The sequence below is a fragment of the Harmonia axyridis genome, chromosome 1, assembly GCF_914767665.1.
Source record: "Harmonia axyridis chromosome 1, icHarAxyr1.1, whole genome shotgun sequence".
NCBI lineage: Eukaryota > Metazoa > Arthropoda > Insecta > Coleoptera > Coccinellidae > Harmonia > Harmonia axyridis.
Genome location: NC_059501.1, coordinates 9,986,733 through 10,002,500, shown reverse-complemented (window position 1 = coordinate 10,002,500; position 15,768 = coordinate 9,986,733). Strand labels below are relative to the sequence as shown.

Genomic DNA, 15,768 nt, shown 5'->3' with positions numbered 1-15,768 from the left:
TTTTGTGAGTTCAATGAAAAATGGAATATATGCACTTTTCACGATTGCGAAAGTCACAAAGAATGAACCAGCATCCAAGAAACAAGAAGACGAAGAAAGATCTCAACACCCCAATAAACAAACTGATTGAAGATGAAAATACTCAACTGAAATAACACAAATCAAGAAAGAGAAAGAAGCATTTTATTTCCCCAAGAATATAACAATGTTTCACCTGCTGAGCAGCTGACGAGCGAACTGAAATAAGACGAAGAGGAAGCGCTGCCTCAAGATCCATATATTCTTAGAAGAGATGAAATTAGTAACAGGCCAATTAAAAAGCCCCTGGTCTATCATAGTTAAACACATTTTTTTTTGTCAAAATTCGATTTTATAATTTTTGCCTTCGAGGTCGATAGAGCGATTATAGCTTTCAACTTTTCCATACCATTTTTGTAGTATTTCGCTTCAAAATAGGCCTCAGTTTTGGCGATTATTTCTTCATTGGCGCTAAATTTCTTTCCAGCGAGCATTCTTTTGAGGTCTGAGAATAGGAAAAAGTCGCTGGGGGCCAGATCTGGCGAATACGGTGGATGCAGAAACAATTCGAAGCCCAATACATGCAATTTTGTCATTGTTTTGATTTATTTGTGACACGGCGCATTATCTTGATGAAACTTCACCTTTTTTTCTTTAAATGGGGCCTTTTTTTAAGGGTCTCATCCTTTGAACGACCCAATAACGCTATATAATAGTCGCTGTTGATGGTCTGGTCCTCTTGGAGATAATCAATGACTATTATACCTCGCGCATCCCAGAATACTGATGCCATAACCTTGTCAGCTGACTGTTATGTTTTCCTCGCTTTGGATTCGGTTCATCGTGTGCAGTCCACTCAGCTGACTGTTGATTGGACTCCGGAGTGAAATGATGAAGCCATGTTTCATCCGTTGTCACAAACTGACGCAAAAACTCAGATTTATTGCACTTAAGCAGCTTCAAACACTGCTCAGAATCATCAACACCTTGTTGCTTTTGATCGATTGTGAGCTCACGTGGCATCCAATTTCCACAAAACTTGCTCATATACAAATATTCGTGATAATTCACATAATATCTTCACAATGTCTACTATCTCGATCAACTCCACTTTACGGTCATTCAAAATTATTTTGTGATTTTTTTTTGTGACAGGTTATTTTCGAAATATATAACAGAATTTTTTTAACTCAAGAGTGCTCACAGGAACAAATGGACTCGGAAGTGAAATATAAATTATTACATAATCTAGATTCGACAACAGAGTTCATGGCAACTAATTGAAGAATCCTAAACTCATTTCAATGAGGGGCAGAGAAGTTATGAATGATAATTAACATTCGAAAGTTGAAAAGAATCCTAAGAAATACCTGAAGACCACATCGATTTGCTGAATTCTACCCAGGTTTCCTTACTAATTGAATATATCACATCAAGTACCATTCAGAAATGCCTGAAGTCCCTAGACTTTAGAACCCAAAAAAAAAGGAATCACAAATTGGCCTCCGCATCCCACCGAAAAAAATAAGTACGGAACAATCAGCAAAATTAAATTGCCCTTATATCCCCCCAATCGCTCTTCGACTCCCCATCAATCAACTGGGCCATTACGGTCGTGAAGTTGACTTCAACAGCAACGTTGCGCCCAGATCGACGTCGTCCCATCATTATTCCATCCTTTAATTGAATCCGAACACAAAGGCCCGATTGGTCGGCGCGGATAATGATGAAATTCAAATGGCCACCGGCAATATCGCAACCGGCGGGACACTTCTGATTTTCTTCTCCCCTCATTTTCCGTTTGAATAATTAACTGCCACCCGGCAAAAATACCGGATTGGAAATCGCGCATTTTCCAGCCGGATATTTACGACCCCATCGATCCGAATTTTCCTACTGCTCAACACTAATATGGGCGTGATGCGAATAAATTTTTTTCCACTTATGACACCGTCATGAGCTGGAAAGGGTCGCTTGTTTCCGACGCTAGATGGAGCCATGAATATTTCATTTCCGGCGATACTTACCTGTTGAGTTCCATATTGAATAATGAATGGAACGAAAAATATGCGATCCAATTAAAACTTGAGCTGACGTTGATTCCGAACTTTCGAGAGATTCTGAATAGCAATACTAATTATTGCGAGGTCTTATCGGAGTTTCGGTAACAGTTCGTTTTATGATTGAATTGAAATTCTGATCGCTACAAAAAATTTCGTTTTGTGCGGCTGGTGGCAAGTCGTGATTTCAGTGTTAGTACAGCCGCTTTTAATGAAAACCAGTTTGATAACTTCAAGTTCGTTTTGGGTAGGTGTCACATTATTCGTATCCATAATGTTATCATATTGATTCAATGAAAATAATAGAAAACTTTCATAATATTTCAGGTGAAAATTAAGAAATGATAAAAAATTAAATATTTGTTGGCAGCTTCCACATTCAAAACAAACGTCTATCATGTGTGAAAATAACAGGTATTTTCACATTCTAAAAATATAGAAATGGCAAACAATGGAGCAGTTTGAATTTTTTCATGTCAACTTAACAGTGCTGAAGAGTGCTTTGAAGTACTGATTTCTCAGAAAAGCTTTTCGTGCATCTGGTGAACCTTTAATCGATCGATCAAGTCTTCATATTATACTTCATTAAGGTATGAACGATATGATGAATCTAAAACCGAAATGAAGACAGAACTCATATAATTCTGATATTCACTGCAATAAAAGATTTAATCGAAGATAGTCCTGCTCATAGATAATGAATCTGCGAAACATTTCTCAATGCTTTTCCATGAAGTGGTGACTCAATGACAATGATTGAAGAAGCTGCTTTTACTCTCTCAGTATCGTTTAACAGCTTAGAATCATGTGTCATTTACAGGGCATAAAAGAAAATTTTGTGAAATCGAACATATTATACTACCAAAAGATGTTATCATGAAAATAACAATAAGAATATTAATGTTCGATTTCAGAAATTGAAACGAAGTATTGTGACGGAATAATTCATTTTGTATGATTTTCTTTGTTTACCACAGAACTATAGGGTGTTCTTTTTCGAGGTATATAACTTTAAGTTGGCATTTCAATATGAGATGGCGACTGATTCAACATGCGTCAAGTGATTTATTCTGAGTTTGATTTGGCAATTTACCATGAATAGACTCACGCCTAAACAACGCTCGCAAATAGTGCAATTTTATTTCGAAAATAATGGTTCTGTGCGGAATACGTATCGCGCACTACGTCGTTTTTATTTTGTTTAGCGATGAAGCGTGGTTGAATGGCTACGTCAACAAACAAAACTGCCGCATTTGGAGTGAAGCTTATCCTCAAGTGTATGTCGAAACACCGTTACATTCAGAGAAAATGACTGTTTGGTGCGCTTTATGGGTTGGTGGAATCATTGGTCCGTACTTCTTCGAAATCGATGATGGCCAGAACGTTACAGTCAATGGTGATCGGTATAGAGCCATGATTACTAACTTTTTCATTCTTGAATTAAACAACCATGATGTCCAGGAGCTGTGGTTCCAACAAGACGGCGCAACATGTCACACAGCTCGTGTCACAATCGATTTATTGAAAGACACGTTTGGTGACCGCCTAATTTCACGTTTAAGACCTGTGAATTGGCCTCCAAGATCTTGTGGTTTAACACCGCTAGACTACTTTCTGTGGGGCTATGTGAAGTCATCGGTCTATGAGCATAAGCCACAAACTCTTGACCATTTGGAAGACAACGTTCGCCGTGTTATTGCCGATTTACGGCCACAAATGTTGGAAAAAGTCATTGAAAAGTGGACGACCAGATTGGACTACATCCGAGCCAGCCGTGGCGGTCATATGCCAGAAATCATATTCAAAATGTAATGCCACAAGATTATCTTGCGGATAAATAAAATTCATATCAATCGAATAATCCATCGTCGTTTTATTGCAGTTTAAAGTTCTATAGCTCTAAAAAAAACACCCCTTAGTTACTGAAGATAAGAGCAGTAACCATTTATCATTTCACCAAACAAATAGATGACACTTAGGGTAGTATTGGGCAGGATCGTCAATGTTGCGTAGATGACATTACAAGTAGCGCTATCCTAGAGAAACTTTTTACTGCCAAAAAGATTATAAAAGATTATTTAGGTATCGGAAAGTATGAAAAATAGTTACATCATGTTACTTTGTCTACCTTGAAGAACTCATAGCTTCGGAACCAGCGTTGACCAGAGTCTTCTGAACAGCATTCTACCATTGGAGGTCTTAGATCACTAATAATACAGCTATCATAACCCCGAACACCAGTGAAAATGTGCGTTATGCAATTCGAGATAAGTCTACATAAAGTTCAAAATTCATTTGAGTGAACCTGTTTTTTTCGCGCTTCCACTAAACCTCCCAATTTCACCAAAAATTATATCAGTCATTATCTCTTCGTTGCTGAGACTGCACCAAATTTCATTTTCCATATAAGCAAACGGAAAACCGACGAAATTGCATTATACAAAAACCCTAATCAGATATAAACGAAACTTCGCCAAAAACCAAAAAATAACACCCCCGCAAATCCTCCCGAGGAACACAATAATGAGCTTTCGCAACTCGATAAGTGCATTGGCGTGGAAGGAGAACCATAAACCCCCAAATCCAGTGCCACCAAATCCACTCTTTAATCCGGGAGGGGCCACCGGATCCGCCATAATTTTCGAAATTTTTAACGGCAGATACGCCGGTCCGCTTGTTGCGATGTAACAATCGCCTGGAAATGAGCGCATAAATCATTTATGACGCCGCGCTGTGGGACAGGTAGAATAGAAAATTTATTTCTCGAATTTGGTGATAATTCTTCATGGAAATTTATGGAGCGGTTCCTCCCCGAGTTTTTCCTCGGCGCTGTAATGGCGGAAGAGAAATAGAATTTTTATCATTTTCGGATCACACGTTCCTCCTTTGATGAGTTGCACGAGAGATGGTTGTGACAAAATTACCCTGTCGTCGGCAGATGACGCCAGCGTCGGTTTCATTAGGTGGGTATCATGCAGTCCTATCGTCTTGGGGAGATTGGCTATTATGAGACGCATTTGGTTCTCGCACGCGGATGTGCTGAAGACATTCGATGTATCATCATATTCTAATCTGATATACGATATGAGATTCTGCCGGTTAGGTTTTTTGCCGTCATATCTCATGCGGGGTATTTGCTGACTGAATACTAAATTGACATATTATGTTGAATTGGATTGTGGAACTATTGACATTTCCCTTTTGAAATCAGACAAATAAAGTTGAATTTTTAGATGATATTTTGGGATCTACGGGATCTATCTCATATTCAAGTTTTTGGCTAGACCCAAGTCAGAACAAACATACTTTGCATATTCAATGCTGCAACGATTTTGCACGCTTCATTCCATGTTACGCTACTGGAATTTTTGAAGACGCGGTAATTTGTCAATTAATCGTTTCATATCGTGTACTTTCGGTCGGAATGCAGATGCGCGTTCCTGGAGAGAATTTTCTGAAAGATTTTCAATGATGATTGAGACTCCAGCAAGAATAAGTAGATTTAGTAGTAGATTTAGATTTCAGTCATTATTAATTTAATTTGAGACTCGGAATCTTATTTATCGGCGAGAATTGTGTCGGGATTCTCGGTAAGTGTTAACATGAATATTAGTATTCAACAAGTAATAATCTCACCAGAATGAATCAATTTAATTTGAAACAGTAGTTTTTTTTAGAGTCATCCATCTTGTCGAAACGTATTTCAGGTTTGGTAGAATTCTTTTTGTGTCACATAATGTCAGCAAAACTCCTTCTCAGGTTTATTTGATAATAAATGTAATGATTTCTTTGTAATTTCTTGGTTAGAAATCCGAGAAGGAGTTGTAAATTCAGTTAACATATTCTGATATCATTTTTGTTCATTTTCTCAAAGCACCTCCCGTGGGATTAGAACGAAGAAAACCTCCCGTGGGATTAGAACGAAGAAACCTCCCGTGGGATTAGAACGAAGAAACCTCCCGTGGGATTAGAACGAAGAAAACCTCCCGTGGGATTAGAACGAAGAAAACCTCCCGTGGGATTAGAACAGGAACCTTTCTTGGGATTGAAAATTATCAAGAACTACTTCCTTGAGATACAGAATTTGGGATAGTACGTATGTTAGACCACTTTACTCTCTGAATCTGAAAGAATTCCTGCGAAATACCTGGCATTATCACACCAACTTCGTTGAATGAGGACTGGAGTACTATAGCTTCCTGATAAGAATTGGTGTTCAGAAGGCTGAAGATAAATTACAGAAGAGGTTCCATCCTACTAGCAGAGAAACTCTTTTAAAATCGTTTTAAGTTAAGTTTCTATTTTATTATTTTTTTGGAGTGAAAAGGATCGATCATTGTATATTTTGATTTTATTAAATTTGTAAAAACCTGGGTAGGAGTTTTGTTTCCAAATAAGCCAAACCACCCCTAGAAATTAGTCCTTAGAGTCTCATGGGCAATTGTAACGTTACAATGCATTCATGATTAAATAATTAACTAACTGAACTTTAGTTTGGAAAAGTTTGTTTGGCCCTCGAACCACGTTATTCAATTATTCTCGATCCTGGCGCACATATGGCATCATAAATTTCATACCACTTTTTTTTTCATTAGTACCTATTACCAAGCTTCAAAAGATGCACGTCAAAATTTCAGAAGTTTGGTTAACAGGAAGATTAATTGATAAGCGAGTTTAGTCTGGTTTGAGATAAGGTTAAGTGACTCAAAATTTGATGTTGTTTGAAAAATGGATAAAAAGGAGTTTCGTAAATGTCAAAACATTATGAAGGAGAAAAAAAGACAGCCATGTGTTATTGAGACTCTGCTAGATAACAAAGATTGTGAAGTGATATGCTGACTTTGAACGTGGTCGATGCTGGACGGCTCTGGTCGCCTAAATTCAGCAGTTGCTTCAGAAAACATCAAGAGCTCCACGAAATGATTTTGAGTGATCCTAGTGAAGTTGCGTGAGATAGACGTGAAGTTGAATCATCAGAATTAGGGATCATTAGTCAAGAAGAACCCTTTGTCAAAATGAGTGCTGTTCTTGCTTAATGCTGATCAAACTCAACAACGCAGCGTCGATTTCGAACACTGTCTAGAACTTGTTGAGGGGAATGAACTGGATTTTTTGCGTCGATGTATAACAGTTGATGAAACAAGGATTCATCCTATAATTTATTACTACATTCCCTAGCCAAAAGGAGTGTCATCTGGGTGGAAAGCAGCAGGTGAGAGCCGTCCAGAGAGATGAAAGTCGCAAACATCAGCTGGAAAGTTTATGGGGACCCTATTTTGACACGTGCATGGTGAAATTGTTATTGACTATCTTGACAAAGGTGAAACTAATAATAGCTAATATGACTTAATCATTGGATTGATTGGGTGAAGAAATTAAGATTCTGTCCCTAACTGGAAAAGACAAGAATCCTCTCCAACTAAGACAATGCTTCTTTCCACAAATCAACGAGAACCAAGGTGAAACTGAAAGAATTCCAACTTCTTCCAATTGCTTGATTACCCAGCTCATTCTTCAGATGGGACCCCTAGTGATTATTGACTTATAGTAGACCTCAAAAGAATGCTCCAGGGAAAAAATCTAGTTATGATGAAGAAAGCCAATTCCTAAATCAAGGACGAATCCCAAGGACGAAAAAGATTACTTTCAGTTATATTTTGATGATGAGATAATTGAACTTCATTTGAGTAGACTGTATTTCTGCAATATTAAGGATATCATACAGGTGAGGTTCATGAACTTAAAACATGAAATATTTTCATACTGTCAGTGATAACAATGTTGGATCATTCAGTTCACAATGTTGAAATAGCTCTTCAGTTATTTCTACAAATAGACCATATAATTTCAATATGACAGCATGAAAACACCGAATCCATTATCTTACTTTGAAGTGACTCACTAGATCAAACACTCATTGGCAATAACGAAAAAACTGATGGCGAGAAGTTGAAGAAAGTTTGTTCACAGCTTTGATCAATAAGGTTAACTATTTGGAAGAGTATTTCTCTTCCTATAAAGTAAAAAGTATGCACAGCTGACTCAAAGTATGATTCACCCTTTATATATTGTTGCATAACAGTTGATTCAATTCATTATCACTTACAGTAGGTGGAAGAGCACATATCAGAGTTGAATTGTATATGTCAAAATTTGATCTCTCAAAATTAAGAATCTAGAAAGACGTCAAAATAAAATGTGTTCAACGCAAGACATTTCATTGGAAAGTAATCCGATTGAAGGCACGACGAACATCCGTGGACTATTCAATTACTCAATTAAACTAGCTCATCATTTGACACCACTGTCATCAAAATAAAATTTCAGACAGCTGCTGGATAGAGCCAATTAACAGCAGTCTGTTCCCTCCAACAAGCGCGCATAAATAAATCACCTTACCACACAAACAATCACGAGGACACTCAAATCCATAACGATATTCCACTGGAACCCCCTCAAAAATGAGCCTTCGCTGCACCTAAAACTCCGTCGTAATCAATTCTCACTAAATAGCGTTACGACAGCTCCAAGCCCCAAATAATTACGAGACAGGGAGCGAGATAGCATCAGGTCATTAGGTAAAGATCATGCCTGTGCGGTGTGTCTACGACGAGGGTAATTTTTGTCAGAATCGATCAAGTCGTCGGTCGGATGGAGAGGTGCCTCAAGCCCTCCTCTTTCCCGGCTACGTAAAGACGCCCGTGGTGTCTGGTCGGGTGGAAAGTTTCGGGAAAAAGTTTCGGATTATGCAGTCATGTTAAATAACTTTTTGGAGGCGCATAATCGGCGTTATTCCTCTGGGAAATCGGGAAGTTATCGGAAAATTCAACGGCAACAAGTGAAAACATGATGGGGTTTAGGATGTTTAGCGTTCGGTGGTTGAAGATGTGGAAATATTGATGGTGGAAAATATAAGCCATTAGATTTCGCTTATTCAGTTCTTTTTTCACAATCAGTATTTCAAATGTTGTTTCTTTACCTATTCAGATCATAAACAGGAAGGGCTGAATAGGGGTTTTAGTAATCCTAGTGATCTCAGTGCGGCTGGAAGTCAAAACAGGAATACCGAAGAGATCAGTTTGGGACTAATGTTTTTTCTTCTTCATATCAATGACGTTTGCTTATTGCCTCAATATCGGGCGATGCAAAACTCATATTCACAAACTATACCTGAAAGGAAGCATATGATATATCAGAAAAAAGGCTATGAGATGTACAAATATAGCCTAATTATAACCTTCTTGTTCTCAATGTCGAAAAAAAAAGAAATTCATTACCTTCAATCCATTGCAGAATAATCAGTCGATTATCCACATCCATCAGAAAGATTGTTTTAAATAAACGAATCGGAATTGTGCCATCATAAAGAAGACGCAATTTATCAAGTATCTTGGCGTATTTGTGGATCAGCATTTGAGAAGGTGTCATCATGTGAACTATGTTGTCAGGCAACTCAGAGATTTAATTCAAAATTATGTCTACCATACTAAAAAGTCATAAACAGAGGTGTATTTCCTATCTTGGTCCTAACTTTTCAATATCTTGCAAATTACTAACGACGTTTTTCGAAATTCAGTAAACATATTCAGTTCAGTGTAATTGGCGGTTGATGGGTTCCTCGTTGTTGGTATACGCAACACCCATACATGATGAAGCCGAATTGGGAGAATGCATCCGCAATTAGGCTTCGTCACGTATGGGTGTTGCGTATATTTTGTCTTTTAGGCAGCCCAAATATTGAAATTCCAGTGGATTTAGGTATTCATGTATCCATCCTTGGTACATGAAAACTCGTCGCTCCAAATGATCTTATTGAAAAATCTGGATTTGCATGATGTTTTCGCAAAATTTGCCGCCAAAATTGAATTTCCTTGAGGTGAATAATTACGCGAGTAATATTTTCGCACGTAAACAATTGCCATTGTTCACTAAGTAATGCAACATTGAAGATTTCTCAACAGAATTGACAAACTTGATTTTCTCAGAAACGTACCCATTTGGATAAAAACAACCATATATTTTTTCATTGAACAACAAAGGACCTGTGTGATACCTTTTTGAAATCACTATAAAATAAACAATTTATTGGTGTTATGTGCAGCAGTAGCTCGGTACATTTCAGTTCCACTACGATGGGCTAAACTTCATGACCAAAATAATCCACTACCAAAATTTCCAATAAAAATATTTCTCATAGCTCCCCTTTAAAATGTTCGGGGGATGTTTTCAATGTAAACGTTAGAATCATTCTTCAGCAATATTTTACTGAAAAAATTAACCAAAAAGGTGTAAAATTGTACCAACCGGACAAAACTATTGAAAGGGGAAAAAATTCATTATTTTCCAACAAAAAAAAATATATTTCGAAGAAGGTAATACTTTTATAATGGGAATTTTGTCATAGCAGGTGGGTTAAACTTTGATCTACATTCTCCCTCGATTTGACGTGGTCTTTACGGGACACCCTGTATAAGTAACTCACACAACATAGCAATTTTGCACTCGTTTGAATTGCAACACTCGACTTTCAAACTCGGGCAAATGTGCATTATTTTGTGTTCGTTACATTATATACTATTGCGATCGGAAATTCCGAAATCGAATATCAAAATTCGCTTACATCCCGAATTATATACAAAGCTTCCTCCCTGCGAGTCTATCAAAGGCTATAAGTACTCGAAAGCAATAATTACTGCTGCAACGAGTATTACAGTTTTCACATCCACATTACCGAGTAAACAAGCAGATCAATTTAGAACGTTACCATTCGTTGATATTACATTATGAATTATTGCTTGCGCTTTCACGTCAAAATCACCAGAAAATCCATTAATGCGGGCGATGTAACCGACGAATCAAGTCTGCCAAGTCATTCACTTCATTAATTATCGACATTGTCGATCATAATCGGATTAGAGTAGCGTACGATCGAAATAAGCGCGCACATGGTTTTACATTAACAACGAACGTGTGCAGGGGTATCTCACGAACGTCGAACATTAAACCATCAATTTCTGGCGTGAAATACGAATCGTGAACGATCTGCTATTTTCGAAAACAAAAACTGATGTAGCATATAGAATAGGACCACAGAACACAGTTCTGTGATAGGACGCTGAACGAAAATTTTTTTCAGTTTGTCACAGTTTGCTGTAGTGTTTTCAAAGCGGTCGTTGTCGTAGAAAAAGTATAGATACTATATAACTTACACAAAATAGCAATTTTGCACTCGTTTGAATTGCAACATTCGACTTCCAAACTCGTGCAAAATTTGCATCATTTTGTGTTCGTTACATAATATACTACTTGTGCGATCGAAAATTTGAATATCAAAATTTACGTTCATTCCGAATTATCTAACGAAGGTTTCTCCCTGCGAGTCCATCGAACGTTATTAGTACTCGAAAGCAATAATTACTCCTGCAACGAGTATAACAGTTTTCATATACACATCACCGAGTAAACAAGCAGATCGATTTCGAACGTAACCATTCGTTGATATTACATTTTGAATTATTGCTTGCGCATTCACGTCAAAATCACCAGAAAATCCATTAATGCGGGCGATGTAACCGACGAATCAAGTCTGCCAAGTCATTTACTCTCATTAATTATCGACATTGTCGATCATAATCGGATTAGAGTAGCGTACGATCGAAATAAGTGCGCACATGGTTTTACGTTAACAACGAACGTGCGAGGTGGTATCCACGCCGAACGTCGAACTTCATTAAACCTTCAATTTCTGGCGTTAAATACGAATCGTAATCGATCTGCTTTTTTCGAAAACAAAAACTGGGGTAGCTTATAGAATAGCACCACAGAACACAGTTCTGTCATAGGACACTGAACGACAAATTGCTTCAGTTTGGCACAGCATGCTGTAGTGTTTTTTTAAAATGGTCGTTGTCGTAGAAATAGTATAATATGTAACTCATACAAAATAGCAATTTTACACTTGTTTGAATTGCATCACTCAACTTTCAAACTCGTGCAAAATGTGAATCATTTTGTGTTCGTCACATAATATACTATTGCGGGCGGAAATTCGAATATCAAAATTATCTAACAAAGCTTTCTCCCTGCCAGTCTATCAAAGGATATAATGTACTTGAAAGCACTAATTACTGCTGCAACGACTATAACAGTTTTCATATCCACTTCACCGAGTAAACAAGCAGATCGATTTCGAACGTAACCATTCGTTGATATTACATTATGAATTATTGCTTGCGCGTTCACGTCAAAATCACCAGAAAATCTATTAATGCGGGCGATGTAACCGACGAATCAAGTCTGCCAAGTCATTTACTCTCATTAATTATCGACATTGTCGATCATAATCGGATTAGAGTAGCGTACGATCGAAATAAGTGCGCACATGGTTTTACGTTAACAACGAACGTGCGAGGTGGTATCCACGCCGAACGTCGAACTTCATTAAACCTTCAATTTCTGGCGTTAAATACGATCACAGCGACAATTACGGCCCGAATTGATGTCGATGGGCGAATTTTATCCCATAACTCGATAACTTATTAACGATTACCACTTGATTTTAACGAGGTAATAAAAGCCGCCGCCGTAATCGTAATGATTCCTTTAATCGCCTGCTAACCAGGTCGACTCGCGACGTTAACGACCCCTTTATTATTGCTAATAGATTGGATGGCTCCAATAAATGACCGGTGATTCGGGGACCCGATCAAGACAACAATGGCGCATTTTTAATGCCGTCGTTACCGATTCTTCCGCACGATTTTTCTTCGCCAACAAAAGGTTTCGGCGGTCTTCGTTAACGTTCGAGATTTTTCACAGTTTACGTTACCTTAACGCATGTTCTCCTTCTGTTTTGTTTCGCCTTGTGCTTTATAGATCCAAACTACACAAATCGCCAAATTCTTTGACACTCCTCGTTAATTGCAAAATGAATTTCTATCAACGATAGTTGTTGGTACATTTGGTCTTTATTTCTTTCACATGTCTTCGAGACTCAAAAAGGTATACAAAAACAATTTCCTCTTATTTTACTCATCAATGTTTTCAAATTGGTTCATATCAATTTAGCGTGTTTAAGTAGTGACTCTGTCAGGTCATAGATGGCGTTATGGATTTTTGCGCCACTCTACTTCGGCCCCGGCGTATTTGAAAGGGTCGTTGCGTTGCAACAGAGTCACCTCTCCACGATGGTTTGAAAGGGTGTGTCTTGGGCAGATATCGCTAGATAGCCCAACTGAAGAGCTCAACAGCATTCTCGGGGCAAAACACCAAATCCCTGGGTGAAAGGAAAGACTCTCCAAAGTGGTGCCCCCGACGTGATGGCAGAATAATGCAGCGTTGGATTGCTGTGGCGACTCACTGCCCCGCTCAACGTTACAGCTACTGGCGTGTTCATCGGACACTAGCGCCGATTGTACGCTGAGCATTGCATTTACAACTTCACAGCTCGCTTGCGCTCTCTCCCCCCTGAGTACATCTGCGTACCTCCTACTCTGGTAGGTCGTCGTTACTGGTTGGGGAGTATGTAGTGACTCTGGCTGATCACAGATGGCGCTATAGGTGTTCGCGCCACTCTACTTTGGCCCCGGCGTATTCAAAAGGATCGCTGCGTTGCAACTGAGTCACCTCTTACGATGGTGTAAGGGAGTTTGTCTTGGGCAGAGATCGGGACGAAACATCAAACCCCTGGGAGAGGGCGTACCTTGTAACTCGACACAAAAAAGACTAGTCAAAAAGTGGTTATTGAGTTTTTTTGTCATTATGCCTGTCAATAGATTTTTAGTGTTCAATTGAGCAAGAATAGTGACCTTGCATGATGAGGGTCTATCGAATCATCAAATTGCGGATAGACTTAGGATTCCTAGCACTTCATTTATCCTGTAGTGAACGTCGACGGCCGAAGAAGAACGGGTAGAAGAAAGGAGAATAACATTCGGCAGGTATAATAATGAAGTCAGTGAACCAACACGCATAATTCATACAGATCTTAGAGGCAAGAAAATTATACCGTTAATGATAGTCGGCAACACAGAGGTTGGAGAGGTTTAGGGCAATACGAAAGACCAGAGAAGTTGTTTCATACCAAGGGGGATCAGTACCAAAAGGTGCAAAAATTGGGAATGAGAAGAGTATGCCTAACTCAAGGATTAGATATAGTCATCATTTCATAATAATCCATAATAATGGTTGGACGGACAGTCCAGTGGATGGCCCGTAAACACCTCGGGGATGCAGAAATTAAGGAGTGGGCATATTTCGCAGCTGGATATATTTGAGCCAGTTAACTTGCTCGACTAAATTATCGTATGGTACCAACTTCATGATAAAGCTGTTCGTCTTATACCACCATTCAACATCTCAGATCTCACTCCAAACGTCAACAGGATATCTATTTCCTGGAAGGAAACGAATCGCTTAATAAACCCCATCCGTGATTACGTAATTCCTCTTCCGAGGAATCACATCAAACCGAATCATAACCAAACACAACTTCTTCAAAGGGCAACCCTCCCAGATGATCCCATCTTGTTTCGCAACTTCTCGCCACTTCAGAACCTAATCCTATCTCGCATGAGGAGCAGACAGCGTCACGCACGTTCATTACCTGATTGCAATTTCAAGCGGATCGACTGCGTTCTGAGCCGTCGACCCCCCCGCGCGTGACGCTAAGTTATTCCAAACGCAGCCACTTTAATAGGAGACAAGTCGGGGCTGCTGCGACGCACTGAAGATAAAGAGAAGAATATTATAACCCCGAGAATTAAAATGGAGGACGCGACGCGTTCTGCGTCAACCCGTCATCACTTCATCCAGCATGCAGGCGTCGAAGTCGTTTAATTAATGCTGCAATCAGTGGCGGCTCGTCGTATGAAGCAACTGAGACCAGGTTTCGCATGTGAAAATTAATAAAATGTGAATATCTTTACACATTATATGTAGGCTTGGTTAATCTTTCGCCTATAGGTATGATTCGATTACCTGGCCTTTCGTCTTCTTATCCGTGACTTGCTCGGTTTTGTAAAAATTGAACACTTTTGATTATTTACATATGTAGGCTTGGTTAATCGATCGTCTAGAGGTATGATTCGATTACCTGGCCTTTCGTCTTTTTCTCCGTGACTTTGTTGGATTTGTTATAATTAAACTCTTTTTAATTATTTACATCTATTTACAAAGTCACAATTATACAGTACAAACTCAGTACTGAGAAGATCCTAATTACGTCTTAATTACAAGTTTCTCACTACGGTACTGAATTTCGTCTTTAACTCGTTTGTTGATTACTCGAAACGTCTTCATTTATCACGTCTTCGTCGTACTTCAAGTTTTCGGTCGTCTCGTCTTTAACTTGTTCGCGACTCGTCTTAATCTAGTCCGCGAACCGCCTTTTCGTCTTACGTCTTAAGTTGACCGACCAAACTTGACTCGTCTTAGACCTGCCTTGAACTGACTCTCTGCCGATTGGAACCTACTCTGTCTCGCATATCGAATTTCCTTCTTTCGGCTTGACCACACCCTCAGGGAAAGTACCATCCCCTAGCCCAATAAGAATTTTGCCGTACCGCCCACAAAGATCTTCGCGGATTCCTGGAAATCGAATATTCTCGAAGGACTAGTACCTGATACACAGATGTAACACATCTCATACAACCGTCTTGTTCTCGAACTTTCCCATCCCCCAGTAAATCTC

The 15,768-nt window shown here is 38.9% G+C and overlaps 1 protein-coding gene across 1 annotated transcript in view; it reads right to left on the bottom strand.

The window, feature by feature from the left end:
- The window catches only part of LOC123688984 (transmembrane and immunoglobulin domain-containing protein 1-like), a 469,586-nt gene that overhangs the window by 288,802 nt on the left and 165,016 nt on the right, over nucleotides 1–15,768 (bottom strand). The window lies entirely within an intron of this gene.